We start from the raw sequence: 15229 nt of genomic DNA on the forward strand, positions 1-15229 counted from the left end.
TCTCTCAGCAACTGCCGTTGCAACAGTGGCCTACGCCCTGGGTGCAGGTACCTGAACATCCCTTTTTCTCGCCTCATCCCAATCGCCAACAACACACCACACAATTATCTCAGGCAAGTCTTGGAGCCTGTAATGACGAAATGACACAGCGTTTCATTCACGGATTTCTGTGAAAAACGTCCGAAATTTCCCTTTCTAGAGAGTGTCTCCCAAACGTTAGGATCGAGGTAACAGCAAAAAGGAGTGGCTACTTTGTATTTTGCTAGCAGAAGCAAGAGAGTTCCTGGAGCGAGAAACTAACTACTGGTTACGGGAGTTGTGTGTCCGCATTCGACCATCGCGTCACTACATATATCGCCTGACCATCACCGTTTCCTGGTTCCTAGATGTGTAGCCCGACAGATGTTCTGAGTGGGCCTAACTACGTGCACACGAACCTCATGGACTGAAGTTGCCCTCTCCGTTTTGATTTCCAGTACATTTTTTCTGCTTACGGCATTGCGTAGATATCAGTTCTGGACATGCAATCTGAAACATACGGGGTGTTTCAGATAAGGCGTTCCTCTCTGTAATTATATAAATGACCTCGCAGTTTGGTCCCCTCCTCCAAACGGACCAGCCAACCATCGAGTAAAACAGAAATAATTACTGGCGTTCCCCAAAGTAGTGTTATATGCCCTGTGCTCTTCCTTATCTATATAAACGATTTAGGAGACAATTTGAGCAACCGTTTCAGGTTGTTTGCAGATGATGCTGTCTTTTATCGACTAGTAAAGTCATCAGAACATCGAAACCAATTGCCAAACGATTTAGAAAAGATGTCTGTATGGTGAAAAAATTGGCAGTTGACTCTAAATAACAAAAACTGTGAGGTCATCCACATGGCTGCTAAAAGGAATCCGTTGAACTTCAGTTACATGATAAATCAGTCAAACCTAAAGACCACAAATTCAACTAAATGCCTGGGAATTACAATTACAAACAACTTAAATTGGAAGGAACATACAGAAAATGTTGCGGGGAAAGCTAACCAAAGACTACGTTTTATTGGCCGGACACTTCCAAAATGTAACAGTTCTACTAAAAAGACAGCCCCCCCACGCTTGTCCGTCTTCTTTTAGAATACTGCTGCACGGTGTGGGATCCTTACTAGATAGGATTTACGATGTACACCGAGAAAGTTCAAAGAAGGGCAGCACGTTTTGTATTATGGCGAAATAGGGGAGAGGGTGTCACTGAAATGATACAGGATTTAGGGTGGACATCACTAAAACAAAAGCGTTTTTCGTTACGGCGGAATCTTCTCACGAAATTTCAATCACCAATTTTGTCCTCCGAATGCCAAAATATTTTGTTGACGCTGACCTACGTATGGAGAAAAGATCATAATAATAAAATAAGGGAAATCAGAGCTCGCACGGAAAGATATAGGTGTTCGTTTTTTCCGCGCGCTGTACGAGATGGGAATTATAGACAATTATTGTGAATGTAGTTCGATGAATCATCTGCCGGGCACTTAAATGTGATTTGCAGAGTATCCATGTCGATGTAGATGTAGCTTTAAATTTTTTTTAATATACCGAATGTTTTTTACCTTACCTTATCGTAGGTACTGAATTTCCAAGAACAGGGGTACACGTATTTTTTTTTTTTTATTTCTGGGGGAGAAGCCAAACTCAATTTTTCATAGATTTAGCTTCGACAGTGCTTTCATAATGAAATAATTTCATAAAACATTTCATTCGCTATTTCACTCCCTTAGGGGACTGAATTTCCGAAAACACTGAAACGCTTATTTTTTTGTTTATAACCAAGAAGTCAAATACCAGTTTTCATCGATGTAGCTTTGAAAATGCCGTAGTAGTTCCTTAATAATGATATATTTCAAAAATTCACTTTTTATTTTACCCTCTTACTGGTTGCATTTCCAATAATGCTGAAACATGAATTTTTTTTATTTCTGACTGAGAAAGCAAACACCAGTTTTCATAGTTCTATCTCGAAAATTGTTTTAATAACGACGTATTTTCAAAAAGCATTTCATGCCCTATTTCACCCCTTACGAGTGGAAATCCTATGTCCTATTTGAAATGATGCTGTCAGTGTAAGATTCACACCATCAGTTTCTATTTTAGCTGTTGCAAATTCATATTTTTTTTTCATTTCTCACAGAGAAGCCAAATACGAATTGTCATAATGTAGCTTTAAAATGCTTGCATAATGAAATATTCCCACTGATTTTCATACTCTGTTTCACCCCTATATGGATTTAATTTCCAAAAACAGAGAAGTACGTAATTTTTTATTTCCAATCGAGAACCAAATTCAAATTTTCGTAGAGTTTGCTTTAAAATTGCGTTCATAATGAAATACTTAATGCAAATTTCACAATCGTAGCGGCTGAATTTCGGAAAACACTGAAACACGTGTTTTTCTGTTTGAAACCGACAAGTCAAATATCAGTTTTCATATATGTAGCTGCAAAAAATACTTTAGTAGTTCTTTAATAATGATTTATTTTCAAGAGAACTTTCAGCCACTGTTTCACCGCACGCATCTCGTGGTCGTGCGGTAGCGTTCTCGCTTCCCACGCCCGGGTTCCCGGGTTCGATTCCCGGCGGGGTCAGGGATTTTCTCTGCCTCGTGATGGCTGGGTGTTGTGTGATGTCCTTAGGTTAGTTAGGTTTAAGTAGTTCTAAGTTCTAGGGGACTGATGACCATAGATGTTAAGTCCCATAGTGCTCAGAGCCATCTGAACCTTTTGAACCACTGTTTCACCCCCCCCCCCCCCCCCAGGGGCTAAATTACTAAAAATCCTGAAACATGTGTTTCTTTATTTCTGACCCAGAAAACAAATACCAGTTTTCGCAAGTCTAGCTTAAACTTTGTCTTAATAGCGACATATTTGCAGAAAACCTTTCATCCCCTAGTTATAATTTCGAAAAATCCCTACTTAAACGACGCCTAAAGTATAAGATCGACACCTTCTCCAGATTTCGAGTTTCTATCCTTAGCTGTTGGGACTGGGCGATGAGGAGTTAGTCAGGACATTGCCTTTTAGGTATAGAGATGAAGCGTGGCTGCATTGACCAGAGTACGTGAATTCGCAGAACAGATGACGTTACTGAAAATACTCGTTAATTACATCTAAAATATCTGCATGATGTGATAATAGAAGTGTGCTGTGTGAATTAATGCAACACCAATTATATTCCATTAAACCACAAATTCCGATTGATCCTTTTTTTAGAGAACTATCAACGAACGAAACCACCTAAGATTATTTCAAGCGGGAACATGCATGAGAGAACACATTGATAGTGTATCTATGACAATATAACTATGTTTTGATGATAGGAACGGTTCTGTCAAAGCCACATTTTATATGCAGCGAGGTGACAGATTTTGTGGAGGACATCTTCCATGAGCTACTTCAGCAAGCGTGATATGAGAAAACTCCATCTGATTTAATAAACTTCTTAAAAACAGCCTTTTGAAATAATTGAGCAATCTTACATGAAGCAGGAGACTGAAACACCTCGATTTGGCCAGCTAATTTCTCTCACAAGACGGTATTTTATTTAATATGTTTTAATTCAAACATCAAAAAATTTTGATGCAGGTTGCCTAAAGAAAATCTGATTCCAGACTCAAATTCCCTACATCATCTGGCATCAATCGATATTGCATGAGAGTAGCAGACTATTAAATTTTTATTTTAATAATATTATGGTAAATTTTGTGTTTTTGTTTTAGAACTTTCATTCTGTTGTCCATTCAGTCCAGTTAACATACTATAAATATGATTTCCAAGGACAGAGAACCGGCGCACTGTGGAGGACTCCCCATTTTTACGAGTATTATGATTCAGTGGAACGTTCAGATAATTGACCTTCAGGCAAATTAACAATATGCAGAACATCAAATGATTCACAAGTGCTGCATGGAGTGGCCGTGCGGTTTGAGGCACCATCTCATGGACTGCATGGCCCCTCCCGCCGGAGGTTCGAGTCCTCCCTCGGGCATGGGGGGGGGGGTGTTGTTGTTAGCATAAGTTAGTTAAGTAGTTGGTAAGACCAGGGACCGATAACCTCAGCAGTTTGGTTCCTTAGGAATTCACAAAACATTTGAACTTTTTTTATTCTCAAGTCACGTCGTCATATTAATACGCTCTAAAAATATCAAGTGCCACCATGTTAAGAAGAGGCGATTCAGCTAAAGCTGGGGGTCAGTGTCGAAAGCAGGTAGAGACACACAACGTGTACCACACGTACACGATCTGATCAAAAGTATCCGGACATCGATTTAAATGGCTCTGAGCACTATGGGACTTAACATCGATGGTCATCAGTCCTCTAGAACTTAGAACTACTTAAACCTAACTAACTTAAGGACATCACACAACACACTGCCATCACGAAGCAGAGAAAATCCCTGACCCCGCCGGGAATCGAACCCGGGAACCCGGGCGTGGGAAGCGAGAACGCTACCGCACGACCAAGAGATGCGGGCTATCCGGACATCTTTATTGGACGTTAATATGGGGTATGTCAACCGTTCGCTTTATGGCACCTTTATCTCTACTTGGAATATTTTCAATGAGGTTTCGGCGGTGCGGTTCCTTTTTCTTCCTTTACCTGAACCTACCTGTGAACTCGTTACAGCAGATCCCCGGTAGGAAAGCAGAGCAGAAACGTACCGTACTGAAACTCGCACCAGGCTGCATACAACGTAACTATTCTAGGAATCGGGAAAAAGCCTTTATTTTGAATGAATGGTGAAAATACTGGGAAAAGCTCGGTATATTCTTTAGTCAAGAATTACTATTCTGATCACATGAAGCACCATCTGTCTGGCATTTTTTGAACTTTTGTATTTTTTTGGTTCTAATAAAACCCCATGTCATTCCAAGCATGTGTGGAATTTTGTAACTCTCTATCAACATTATTCCGTGATTTATTCAGTTTTCAAATTTATACTGACTTTTTGATCACCCAGTACTTCTCCTCGTACTTCTGCTCTAATGGCAACACAACACTCCCCGCCTCCTTTTATATTGGCGGGGCCACATCTCGTGCCATGTAGTGGTCAATTTCGCATTACATAAGGGTGTCCGCTTACTTTTGATCAGATAGTAAAGACACACATAATTTGTACCACACGTATGACATCAGAATGTTTGTGTGAAATAATTTTATGGAGGAAACCCTCCTTTCAAGACTACTGAATTTTCGGCCAACGTTTGTTTCTGCATATTTAGCTCTGAAAGTGGTAAATAAAATAAGCAAAGTTCTTTTTGTAATTTATTCAGTGGCAAAAAGTCAACGCAAAGTCCTGAAAACCTGAAGCGGAGCCGTGGACCTGCACCCATGGAAGCAACAACGAGAGTTGGAAACGTCAATACAAGGAGTTTGTCTTTCGACTCAAGAGCTATCACTTGCGATGCGCATGAACCAACAGCCCTGTAGGCAGGCTGTGATCACCACATTGCGTGACGACTCGTTACTCGGACTGTGAAGTTGGCATATCGGTTTCAACAGCGAATTGATCTAGACTAATTCGGAGATACCTTGGGTAAAAGTTCGAGGACGTGGTTGCGTCATCTAGGGCTTCATCCTGGTGAGTTATCAGCATCTGCTCACAGAGCTGTGCTCGAAATGAAACTGAAACTTCGCAGAGCATCAGCTGAGTAATGCGTAAACTGTAGCTCCAGATCAGTACTGCAACTAGCTGTTGTAGTCTGACTGATAACAGTAGATGTAATCTGTGTTGTACTGGTTCGAGGCTAGATGAAAGGGAGAGTAGTCATACACTGGACATTTAACTGATGATTGACAATAGGGAAAAGAATTGCAGCTTAAAACTATGTGAGAGTGCCTACATGATTCGTTGAAATTTTAAAATTCCAAATCTCGTCAGTATGCGTTCCGGTTTCATAATTTTAGTGTACTTTTAATACTGGAGGTTTAAGAAAGCAAAAAATTGTCCAAATGGCTCTGAGCACTATGGGACTTAACATCTATGGTCATCAGTCCCCTAGAACTTAGAACTACTTAAACCTAACTAACCTAAGGACATCACATAACACCCAGCCATCACGAGGCAGGGAAAATCCCTGACCCTGCCGGGAATGGAACCCGGGAACCCGGGCGGGGGAAGCGAGAACGCTACCGCACGACCACGAGATGCGGGCTTAAGAAAGCAGTGGAGGTATTTCACATGTTTATTTGGACAGTCAAGTCCAGACTGCATGAGAGTGAAAAGTATTCTACACGTTTCAGTATCGTGTTCTGCATAAAGACTTTCACGTCGGATCAAAGAAACTACAGTAAAATCTAATTTAAAATTGCAATGATAATGGGAATAACACCATCGTGTATTACGGATTATGCGATGCTCTTGGCTTTTAACTCTGGGCGGTGCATTTACTGTACTAGACGCAAGTTTGGCGGCTTCCGTATAGTACCTGTCAGAAGTGTAACCGTAGAGTGTTGATGAATAATGAGTGCTTGTTCAGCGTCGTGTTTGTGTTGTTGATGAGGCTGGCTGAAGGGAGAGGCTGAAATCCGATGCCGCAACTAGTACACTCTTCTCGAATAGCATCGGAAGGCCCTCCTATACGACATTCAGAGCGCCATCAACAGCATGCTACTTTTTTTTTTTACATTTTACTAACATTAAATCAACCCACAGAATAACTAAAGTAGGCAGTGAATTTTTATTGTTCTTTAAACTTGCACTAACAGAAACACTTGCTCTTCAGCTGTACAAGTTTTGAATACAACAGATTTTATTAGTTAAAATTGGTGCTCTTGATGAGACGATGAATGACTTCGATGGTGCTGGAGTTGTTCTTATTTAGCAGTAGATTTTAATGGTGTAGCTGTTATCCATATGCTGTAGCTGGTCTGCCTGGGACTTGATAACCAGTTCCAGGCAAATTATGGAAACGGCGTGGAAGTTACGTTACCCGAAGGAAAGCGGAGGTGGTACATAAGTGAGGAGCTGGAGACAGGGGGTTGCCCGCAGAAGTGAATTGCCAGGTGAGCATTAGGAGGGATGCGGTAGAGGAAGAAATTCGGGCTGTAGGAGATGCAGATTGAATAGAGTAGAAATGGAGATGCAGTATATGCTGTGTGGGAGCGACATCCAATAAAAGGCATGAAACCGGAATAAAATTAAATTAGTGTTTCTGAAAATACGCGACCATGGATTTCAGGGGAAACACGGAATAGTCAGCTAGTGCGATTTGTTGGAGTTTGTTGGGTCACTCAAAGGGATTGATATTTTGGGGTACATCTTGTAACAAAACAGGTTATATCTTCTGTGACGGAGGCACGGGACATGGGAAGTTGTCTAGCTTAGTGGTATGTCGACAGGACAGATGGGGATGGTTAGTTAATTTTTAATGTGACGAGGCTTAGCTCGGATGGGATAGGCTGCAGGAATTACATTGTGCGGGACTTTGAAACATTGTTTGAGGAGATAATTAGTTTTACAGCTGGGAAAAGTCAGAGGGTTCTTTCAGTCTTGAGTTGGGTGGCCATTGTAAACTGCCTGTGATTAAAGCAGCAGCACCGTGAAGGCGGCATGCAACAAATGTAAAACTGTCACCAAGTGTTCTACATGCTGGGATATGCAAATGGTTGGCATTTCAGTGCAACCACACAACATAAGCAGGACTAATGCCATCTGCATTTTGTACATAAGGAAAGATCATGCAGCGGGTTTCTCTATCAAAACTCGCACAGCGCATTTGAATGTTGTTGGTTTGTGAGATGACCGTGCAAGAAGGAAACACATCTAGCAACACATGGCATAATTCGACAGCGACAGGATCGTAGTCTGTCGAGACTGCGGTTTATCGGTCCACGGCATTACTGCTCACATTACTCGAGATTCCATGACTAGCATGCACCTTTTTGCTTATCAATGTTGAATAATTCAGAGATGGCGATTGTAACTTTCAACACGATCTAGTACCTTTTCATAATGTACGGCCTGTGGCAGAATCATTACACGGCAATAATATCACTGTAATAGACTGGCCTGCATAGAGTCCTGACCTGAATCCTGTAGAACACTTTTGGGATGTTTTGGAACGCTGACTTCGTGCCAGCCCTCACCGATCGACATTGATACCTCTCCTCAGTGCCGCACTCCGTGAAGAATGAGCTGCCATTCCCCAAGAAACCTTCCAGCACCTGGTTGAACGTATGTCTGTGAGTGTGAGAGCTGTCGTCAAGGTCAACACCATATTGGATTCAATCATTACTGATGAGGGCGCCCCTGGACATGTTAGATGATGGGTGGCTATGCATTCAGGAGAGCACGCCAGATAATGAAAAAGTGCAGGATTTTTACGACTATTTTGTTGAACAATGGCTGGATAATGAAGACATGCCAAGAGATATATGGAACTGCGCAGGAAGGCGTCACCGCACCAACAATGTTTCAGAAGGAAGGAATCGGACGATAAAAACATTAATTTCGAAGGTTCATCCAAATTTTTACTCCTTGGTAAAAATTCTCAGAGAAGACGCAGAATATCATGGGCACCGACTAGTTTGTAATCTAGGTGGGAAAAGAAGAAAGAAGTCCGCAATTAAAACAGATGGGATAGTTTCTAAGACCCTTACAAGACTCCAAGTTGACAGCAATGTAAAATCATTTCTTACTTGTGTGGCTTATGCACAGAAATTACAATGAAAAGGAAATGGCTGAAGCTACAGCAACACTTGTAAATATTGAAAAGGGGTTCAGTTCACGCCGATAGCCCTATTGTAAAAATTGTAAATAAATAATCATCCTGTAAATATTGTAAATAAATATAATGCGGGACGAAGAGAGACTACCTTCTCGTGGTGTTCCCTGGAAACGACACAAAGTCGGCTAAATGTCCCTTGCAAATTGTAAAAGATTCACTAATGAAGTCTGAAAAGTCATATCTTTTCTAACAAACACAATCAGCATTTTTGTGTAGAGAATTTTAGAAACAATGTCTGTCTGAGTGGACGACGAATACATCTTGTTTCAATACATAAATTGCATTCCTTAACGCTAATTGCTAGCAGGACTCACATTAGACCTCAGTACACTTCCCTGCGTGATACGGAAAAGTTGAGGTTTATTTCGAAATAATTAGAGAAAAAGTTTCTACCGAGAACCAAATTCTTTAGTTGGCTCCTCTTAACATATGGTAAAAGTTGCCACTCCTATCATATCAAATTTTGGATGAGGGGTTGAAAGATGGAAAACATTTTCGGTTTCTATAGTTTCTGTAAAATGCATCGTTAAGTATGAGATTGAGTGAAAATTATTCCCTATGTAAGATTAATCAGAACAAAAATTCCAATGAAAAAGGTCTTACGCATAACTGTGCTGCAACTAATGGTTCACATGATATCGTGGAGGCAAAATCTGCTCCGATTTCTAATTTGACTAAGGCCACTCTTCCTTTTCCAAAAAAATTGTGAAATAATGTAACCAGGCTGCACTGGAGGAGTGTGAATGTGCCTCGGCAGCTGCCCGGGCCGGCACAAGCCGAGCGCTCAGTCACAATAAGTGGCAGTAGGTAGTGGCCGAGCAGGTAGTGGCGCAGAATTTGCGACACGCCCTGTGGCGGTCCCTTAGCATCAAGGATTTCTCACAAGTGTCGCCACATTCCAGTTTCTCACAAGTGTCGCTTCTCACAAGTGTCTACAACTCGACTGGAACAGGAGTGGCGTCACTTGATTTTTTCTGACGAGTTCCGGATGTATGTAAAGCATCGCGGTGGATATACCCATGCGTGGCGGTTCCAAGGAGAATGATTGTTGCCAGATAGCACTCATTGTCGTCATACAGGCTCAACACCTGTGTTGATGGTATAGTTTGCTACTCGGTACAGAACACGATCACCTCTCATTCGTATAGCTGGTGCTTGAACAGATGCAGTTGTATTTATGATACTTTAAGGCCGACAGTTGTGCCTTACCTGCGACGTCTTCATGAGGTTATTTTCAACAAGGTAACGCAGGACCGCATATCGCCCATGTTGTGCTGACCTAACTCGATAACGGGGATGTTCAAGTGTTGCCCTAGCCAACATGCTCTCCAGCTCTCTCAGCCGCTGAAAAGATCTGGTCGTGTGCTGCTGAGAGACTGGCATGGCAACACACACACACACATATCACTAAGATTGATGGACTCTGGCATAAAGTTTTGCCTCCTCTACACTCCCTTCCCGCCTACGTATGTAATAGTGTTACGGAAGGTGGGAAGACAGACAGGTAGAGAGAGAGAGAGAGAGAGAGAGAGAGAGAGAGAGAGAGAGAGTGACTTACGTGCGTGTGGTAAAACCCTTCCCTCGAAAACTCCCTTCCATATGACCTGTGTGTTACCAAAGCTGACGTGTTACTGATCTCATTTGTACTAAGATTGCAGTAGACGAAAGGTGCCTATTTGCTTCCACTGCCCTGAGTGAAATGCATACATTCTAATTAATGTTCACCAACCTGCAGTTTTCTATAGTAGTTGTCCCATGCGCTGAAAACAGTGCTTAGGCCGTGAATCCGTTATCTTGAGGCTGTAACAAACTCTTAGCGAGGAACTGATAGGGTACGAATAACAAAATTTTCAATTAGTTTGATTATACGGTATGCCACTCGATTTTTATTAGCAGAATACGAGAAACTGCACAATTATATTGTACTATATGAATCACAGATAGTTTCCAATCTTCACACTTTCATAAAAAAATAATTAAAACAATGAACTGCCTATTTGCGTAGTTACCATCAAATTGTTTTCAGTTACATGTCCAGTCAGTCAGATTAAGAGACATCGACCGTGGCAAACAACATGTCTGTCCTTCGAAACTGCCGAACTAGTTCATACATTTACAAACCATAGAGTACTAATAAAGTCTGCACTGATTCGGGGTAGCGGCAGACAACTCGTATTTCCTCCGAAACAGCAGAACAAACGCTGATCTCACAGCCGAACCACTTCGCCCGTCATCAAAGTTAGGCGCTATACGATCTCCAAAGTGCTTCGTCTCCCTTTCTTTTTAGCACTTGTTTATTATTCTGCTGGTTACTAACACTTGTGAAATAATGGAATGATAGCCTGCTATTGAGAGTTTTTTTACCGAGTAAATCCACTGTGTAGTCTTTCTAATAGTGATACCAGCGCTACTTTCGAACGCAGCAGCCAAGTAATTGGCTCCTTTTACCGACCTCCCGACTCAGCAGCATTAGTGGCAGAACAGCTGCGATAAAATTTAGAATACATTTCACATAAATTTTCTCAGCATATTATAGTCTTAGGTGAAGTTTTCAATTTACCAGATATAGACTGGGATACTCAGATGTTTAGGACGGGTGGTAGGGACAGAGCATCGAGTGACATTATACTGACTGTAATATCCGAAAATTACCTCGAGCAATTAAACAGAGAACCGACTCGTGGAGATAACATCTTGGACCTACTGATAACAAACAGACCCGAACTTTTCGACTCTGTAATTGCAGAACAGGGAATCAGTGATCATAAGGCCGTTGCAGCATCCCTGAATATGGAAGTTAATAGGAATATAAAAAAAGGGAGGAAGCTTTATCTGTTTAGCAAGAGTAATAGAAGGCAGATTTCAGACTACCTAACAGATCATAACGAAAATTTCTGTTCCGACACTGACAATGTTGAGTGTTTATAGAAAAAGTTTAAGGCAATTGTAAAATGCGTTTTAGACAGGTGCCGAGTAAAACTGTGAGGGAAGGGAAAAACCCACCGTGGTACAACACCAAAGTTAGGAAACTAGTGCGGAAGCAAAGAGAGCTTCACTCCAAGTTTAAACGCAGCCAAAACCTCTCAGACAAACAGAACCTAAACGATGTCAAAGTTAGCGTAAGGAGCGTTCAGTGAATTCGAAAGTGAAATTCTATGTACCGACTTGACAGAAAATCCTAGGAAGTTCTGGTCTTACGTTAAATCAGTAAGTGGCTCGAAGCAGCATATCCAGACACTCCGGGATGATGATGGCTTTGAAACAGAGGATGACACGCGTAAAGCTGAATGCTAAACACCTTTTTCCAAAGCTGTTTCACAGAGGAAGACCGCACTGCAGTTCCTTCTCTAAATCCTCGCACAAACGAAAAAATAGCTGACATCGAAATAAGTGTCCAAGGAATAGAAAAGCAACTGAAATCACTCAACAGAGGAAAGTCCACTGGACCTGACGGAATACCAATTCGATTCTACACAGAGTACGCTAAAGAACTTGCCCCCCTTCTAACAGCCGTGTACCGCAAGTCTCTAGAGGAACGGAAGGTTCCAAATGATTGGAAAAGAGCACAGGTAGTCCCAGTCTTCAAAAAGGGTCGTCGAGCAGATGCGCAAAACTATAGACCTATATCTCTGACGTCGATCTGTTGTAGAATTTTAGAACATGTTTTTTGCTCGAGTATCATGTCGTTTTTGGAAACCCAGAATCTACTCTGTAGGAATCAACATGGATTCCGGAAACAGCGATCGTGTGAGACCCAACTCGCTTGAATATCCGTTCCAAAATCGAGCGTCACCCTTGACTATTGCCTCAAATCATCGACTCCAAAATTTTGAATTCCACCTACAGCCAGTCGACGTCTGCATCTATAGCCTTGCATCTCATTGTGCGATGCGCGATCTGTTTCAGTCCATTTCTCGAGAACCGTTATGTAGAGCACGAAATTTATTCGCAGTTGCGAATAGGAACAACCATCAACTGTACAAAGGAATGACGAAAATGGAAATTTGTGCCTGACAGGGACACAGATTCCCACTTTACGCGGGTGGTCGTCTTAACGGCCTTGGCTAGACGAGCACGACTCACGGCCACACCGAAACTTCCATATGCCGTCGTTCCTGCCTCGCAACCAGGTTCGAGTCCCGGTCCGGCACAAATTTCACTGTCGTCATTCCTTATACGGCTACTGGTTGTTCGTGTTCGCAACTGCGAGTACATTTCACGTATTCCGTAACGGCTGTATTCACCGTACTGCCTGTTTCTTCGAACATGCATGTGTGTCCAAACGTATATTGCATCCTTCTTGTGATCAACACAGGCAGTACAATATCGTATCGTCAATATCGTGTGGTCCTCACGTAGTGCTCAAGATTGTCATTCTTAAAAACTCTGTCTCTAACATCAGTGTGGTATAAAACAGTATCTGCTGCAGTGCAATAATACATGTTCTGGGTACCTTAGTTCGTCATGTCAGATGTGTCCGTAGGGGGCTTCAAAATTCTTGTATGGTATTTCGGGTATGGGCCGAGTTCAATTAGAATGCGTACCATTCACGCACCAGGATTTAAAGTACGCGGATGAAGTGTTCCATTCACACGTGACAGACGGTGCTGCTATCTCGTCCAATAGAACTTCATTGGGACAAACGCTGGTATCCTGAGACAGTGTCCCAATATCTGACCTTAAGGAACTGTGCACACTCGTCTTCCTTCCCTTTGGAAGACAGCCGGCCGCGGTGGTCTCGCGGTTAAGGCGCTCGGTCCGGAACCGCGTAACTGCTACGGTCGCAGGTTTGAATCCTGCCTCGGGCATGGATGTGTGTGATGTCCTTAGGTTAGTTAGGTTGAAGTAGTTCTAAGTTCTAGGGGACTGATGACCATAGATGTTAAGTCCCATAGTGCTCAGAGCCATTTGAAGCATTTGAAACCTTTGGAAGACAGATTCAAGTGACGAATGTTCCTCTTGCCGCCGTAATTCGAAAAAATTGTTCTGGGTCGAAGGTTTCTGCGCCAGTGCGTATATTAGTTTTACCACAGAGGTGGTGTGAAAATAATGAAATAGGCCTACACTGGAGTAAAAAAAATTATGGACGAAAGTGACATTCACATTATGTGTGTCTGCCAAGTAACATAGCTCGATGAAACTTGAACCGTATGTAGAAAGAACTGCTACAGTGTATTACAGTACAGTACAGTACAGTACAGAAGGTAAGTGAAAGAAATACGCAATGAGACGAACACTTCTTGTCAAAGACAGTAACTTCACTGAAGTCACCGGGATTTATGATGGTCCTCTGGATATTGCAAAAGGCGTGACACGGTTCTTAATATGGTGTGTGATCACGACGGACAGCAGTGCATGGTCTACATTGTGCTCCTATGGATTGATAAGGAGTTCTTGCGGTACGGCGTTCCATTCCTGCATTAGCGCTGTTGAAGAGTAATGAACGGTCGTTTTTGCATTTTTACTTGCTTTAGTACGTCTCCCCAATGCATCCCACACGAGTTCGATGGGATTTAAGTCGGGGAAACGGGCAGTCCGATTCATTCGCCGATTATCCTTTCATTCCAATAGCTCCTTCACCTGAACTACAAGGGTTGCCCAGAAGGTAATGCACCGCACTTTTTTTTTCTCAGCCGAAAACGATGCTACGAATGCGAAACGTTACGTATGTATTACTTGCAGTTTCCTGAGTAAGCGCGCCAAGCATCCATCGCTTCCGACAGATATCGTAGCTGCAGGATAGTTTCAAAATGGCGACGGTAGGTGATGTACGTCACGAGCAATGTGTCGCCATTGAATTTCTCACTGCAGAAAAAGAAACTGTGGGGAACATTAAAAAACACGTGTCTATGGAGCATCTGTTGCTGACAGAAGTACAATTAGGCGCTGGGCACAGGGAGTGAGGTCATCAGAAGGCGGTTCGGGAAGACCATCTACAGCTGTCACACCTGACATGTTGCAGCCAGTTGATGTCATTCGTGAGGACAGACGCATTACTACTCGGCAGTTGGCGCTGCATCTGTCAGTCAGCAAAAGAAGTGTGGATGCAATTATCCGCACTCTTGGATATCAGAAGCGTGTGCAAGATGGGTCCCGCGGTGTCTAACGGTGGATCACAAATCGCACAGAAAAAACATTTGGCTTGATATGTTGTAATGTTTTGAAGAAAAGGAGGAGGCCTTCTTGTCCCAGACTGTGACAGATGACGAAACTTGGGTTTACCATTTTGAGCCCGAAGCAAAACGACAGTCGATGGAATGGCGCCATTTCCACTAGCCACAGAAGAAAAAATTCAGAGCAACTGCTTCCTCCGGTAAGGTCAGGATCACAGTGGTCTGGGACTGTGAAAGTGTGATTCTCATTGATGTGATGCCAAGAGGCAGTACCATTAATTCAGAAGCATATGCCGACACATTAAGAAAACTCAAGACTCGCTTAAAGCGACTTCGGCGCCACAGCAAC

The sequence above is a fragment of the Schistocerca gregaria genome, chromosome X (assembly GCF_023897955.1).
Source record: "Schistocerca gregaria isolate iqSchGreg1 chromosome X, iqSchGreg1.2, whole genome shotgun sequence".
Lineage (NCBI taxonomy): Eukaryota > Metazoa > Arthropoda > Insecta > Orthoptera > Acrididae > Schistocerca > Schistocerca gregaria.